Source organism: Euprymna scolopes, chromosome 33 (assembly GCF_053919585.1).
Source record: "Euprymna scolopes isolate OS-2025 chromosome 33, ASM5391958v1, whole genome shotgun sequence".
Taxonomy (NCBI): domain Eukaryota; kingdom Metazoa; phylum Mollusca; class Cephalopoda; order Sepiida; family Sepiolidae; genus Euprymna; species Euprymna scolopes.
Genome location: NC_136514.1, coordinates 49,525,598 through 49,529,922, shown reverse-complemented (window position 1 = coordinate 49,529,922; position 4,325 = coordinate 49,525,598). Strand labels below are relative to the sequence as shown.

General features: G+C 36.1%; 1 pseudogene; it reads left to right on the top strand.

Annotated features, from left to right (window-relative positions):
• The first annotated feature begins 3,360 nt into the window (after positions 1–3,360).
• Positions 3,361–3,497, top strand: LOC145258543 (U2 spliceosomal RNA; annotated as a pseudogene).
• Positions 3,498–4,325: the final 828 nt, after the last annotated feature.

Genomic DNA, 4,325 nt, shown 5'->3' with positions numbered 1-4,325 from the left:
TGGAAATAGATGCTGAATGCAAAAATTATGCAAAAATCATCAAATTTGTTAGTATTGGAAATAAGCTGGTTCTAAAAGTCTTCGTTCAGCTCTATCTGGAACGAATTTGATGATTTTTGCGTCTGCAAAGTTGAACAAGTGATTATGTTCAGCACTGTGGGAGAAAAGTGCGTTTAAGGGGTTGCCGTTCTTTATGTCTCTTCTATGTTCACTGAGTTTTATTTCTAACTTATGTCATGTTTCTCCAATATATGTCTAGTGGCAGTTATTACAAGGGATAAAGTATATACTGGCGTTGGCTGTGAGGGTTTTGGAGGAGTGCCTAGTGGTTTTTAACGCTTGGTTTATCGTTAAAGAAGTTGTTTGTATCATATGTATACCAAGTCCGTTGAGGGTGTTGCAAATTGTAGTATGAGTTGGTATGAGGAGATATCTATTTAGTAGGGATGTGTTTGCTGTTTCATGTTTCTGTTTGTTTATGTTAGAATATATTTTTGTGGCTTTTTTTTCGCATTAGAAACGAAGTTAGTCGGATATTGTAATATTGTTAATGCGTTCGTAATATGTTGAATTTCATCCTCTATATATTGGGGACTACATATTCTAAAGGCACGTCAGAAATACCCAATGATCATGCCAGTTTTTATTCTATCATTAGTAGTCGTGCATGTACTCGTTCTTATGTGTAGTTTTTTTATTATTCTGTGTCCAAAGAACATTAGATCTTTTTCTGATCTTATGATGAGTACATCTAGAAAAGTTAGGGAGCTGTCTTGTTCGGATTCGTGTGCGAATTTTATAGAGGTTTCAATTGATTTTAGTTTATGCTTTAGTTGTTCTATTTGCGCATTTCAGGGAGCAAAATAAGGATATCGTCGATGAGTCTAAAGTATGTAGTGATTGCAGGTATCCTAAACTTGAAGGAGCTGGTTTCTATAAATTTAAAAAAAAAAAAAATAAGCAGGACAGTAACCCACTAAGGAGTTTTCCCATGGAGAGTCCGAATTTTTGTCTATAAAAGGAATTATTGAATTGGAAGTAGGTTTTATCAGTAATGAGTTTAATTATTTGTATCGGTATGTCCGCGGAAAAGGGTAGATCCATGTTAATTTTGTTTAGGTGTTTATGGAGTAGAGTTGGGCATTTTTTAATTGGGACACTATGTCCAAATTTTACTCCCTACTTTTTCTAGATGTAGGCGTTAAAGTCACCAAATACATATATTTGAGCGCTAGTGTCAAGGGAGAGTGCTACAGTTATGCTGTCAGAGACATGATTGGTTAGAGTACAGTCCTGGGTTGAGGGAGAGCGATAAAGAAAATATAGGAAGCTAATGCTATGCTCTAACGTTAGTTTAAAGCACATGAAGGCCTGGTCATCTGATTCTAGTTTAGTTTCCCTAGTCATAAAAAGATAAACACATCTCCAAGTCCATGCATGTGTCTGTCAGAGTCCTTACGACAACGTGGTAGATAACCAGACATGTTAAAAATTGTGAGAGGGGATTGAGGAGTGCAATTTAGTTTCACTAAGTGCTCAGATATCCGCGGAGTTTGCTAGGAAAAATGATTCTACACCATCTAAGTTAGTTCAAAGTCCAGGGATATTTGTAAATGCAAGCCTCAAGGGAGGATGCGAATTGTTATTCGAGTGTGTATCTGGTTAGAGCAGGCAATCAATCGATTTGATTGAAAAATGGACTATTTCATCGATTTCGATGACAATAAAAATATGGAAGTGTAAAACATTAGTTGATCATCATTAAATCTCGGGCAATGTCGTATATATACAATTTATAATTGGCAGCCTAGAGAGGGCATATATTGCTCCACTGAAGATGTGTTATACACTCGAAAGAACCGGTGGAATAAATACCATCCACAGTTGAAAAAAGAAAGAAAGGAAAGCAAACCAATCAGGTAAATAAAACATATTATTGAATTATTTATTATTGATCTGCTCACAACGACTGTACGTTCTTGCATTGTAAGCCTTCAAGCCCCTTGACTAACTGAAGAGCATATCTGGGAAATTTAATAAGGCTATAACGCCCTTTTAGATAACTCTTTGGCTGCAAACATTCTTTTTGTTCTTCACTTTGAGAAGATGAGTAAGAGGGGGGGGGATATTGCTCTGGAGATTTGAAGCTGAATGCGTTAGTGATGAATGTACATTTTTATTAAGCCGTTTCGTTCCCTTTTACTTTTTTATAGCATTTTTATCAACTGGACCAAGCTGAAAAGTACCTTTCGGCTCTATTTTGCTCCTCTGATCCTTTAGGTATTTACGGTCTTCAACTGGAACCTGAAAAATCAGATTTTACTTATATTAAAATACATCTAAACAGATTAATATAAAAATTAGTTTGTATTAAAATATGGAAATTGGTTTGAATATAAGGTGGTCTCACAAATACATTGAAAAAAAATAACTTACCTTTTGTTGTAGAGAACGGGTGCAAATAATGTGCTCAATCTGGCAATTTTCTTTATTGCATTTTACATGAGGATCGCCACAACTTAAAACTGGCAGATTGCAAGAACAGGACGAAATATCAAATAGTGAATCCAGTTTTTAGTCGCGTGTAAGCGACTCTATAAGTCACTCCGTCGGTCCGTCGGTCCGTCCGTAACAGTTTTGTGCTTGGCCTTTTTGGTTAAGATCAAAGGTCTGTTTTTAATAAATGCTGTTCGTGCTTTTTAAGATTTTCTTGGCTTTTTGGACAAGATCAAAGTGTAGTATCTGTTCTGACAGATAAAGCAAGCAAAGACCATATGTGGGGGCGACCCCACATATAAGACCTTCGTCAATGTAGGGACAACCCTTCATACAAATTGTCACTATCTAGCTGCCCTACTCCCCGGGGAGTTGATCCCCATTTCCCCTTCACTCCTCACTTTAAAAATCGGCCTTGTGCCTAATTTGCTCGGTGGGGGAGCAAATAAATACCCTTTTATTGGCCTTTTGGCCAAGATCAAAGTGTAGTATCTTGTTCCGGCAGATACTGCAAGCAAAGACCATATGCGGGAGAAACTCCGCATATAAGACCTTGGTCAACGTAAAGGCAACCCTTCATACCAATTGTCATTATCCAGCTCCCCTACTCCCCGGGGAGCTGGTCCCCATTTCTCCTTCACTCCTCACATTAAAAATCGGCCGTGTGCCTAATTAGCTCGGTGGGGGAGCAAATAAATACCAACCCCACATATAAGACCTTGGTCAATATAGGGGTAACCCTTTATACCAATTGTAACTATCCAGCTCTCCTACTCACCGGGGTGCTGGTCCCCATTTCCACTTCACTCCTCACATAAAAAATCAGCCTTGGGCCTAATTTGCTCGGTAGGGAAGCAAATAAATACCCTTTTCTTGGCCTTTTGGCCAATATCAAAGTGTAGTATCTGTTCTTACTACATGCTGTACTTATGTTTGTAACTCTGTGATATAAAGTGGGTATTACTATTCTGTATTAATTTAATGTAAAATGATCACCCACGTTACAACCAGTCAGTCTCAAAGCCATTCAAGTCAGTCTTCAGATCATTCAAGTTGTTTTTGAAGGATTCCAGTTATTTTTTAAGCATTCAAGTCATTCTTAAGGTCATTCAATTCATCCTTAAGTTCATTAAAGTCCTTCTAAGTCATTTACTTTTTATTTATTTAAGTCATTTCAGCCCATTTTTCGGTCATTTTAGTTTATCTTTAAGAATTTCATGTCAATCCTACATTCACGCATTCATTCATTATACGAGAGCCCGCGACTAATGGCTATCGGCCTTGTTCTCTCCAGAATTTCTTTTGGGAAGCGGGGAGAGATTTTCTATTCATTTGTTTGGCCTTCTTGAAACATAGTATAGTCATCTTTTTTTAAATAATGATATCACTTAAAAGAGGTAAACATGGATTAACCGTTTTCCAAATACCCATGATTTCCTTTGTTATTAATTTGGAAATAGCAAAATTCGAAAAGTGAGGATAAGTATTTATTAAATAGTAACTATACTGAATAATTTGTCGGTAAATTGGAGGCTCCGTTTTATTTAATGGTGTAGGTAAACCGGAAATTTTCATTATATTTTTTACTGCGAAATGAAAATGTAGATTTTCGGGACATTTGAATAAAATATCTGAAAAAAATACACTCAGAAATTAAATCACACAAATAATTTTTAAATAAATTTGATTTAAAAATGTAGTCCCTATGCGCTTTATGTTACTCTGCTATTTTTAAAAATCGTATTTTCAAGTTAAATTCGATGTTTGAATAGTTTTCTAAATAATAATGTTATTATTTCAGCACAGTGACATAAGTGCCAAAAAGTATT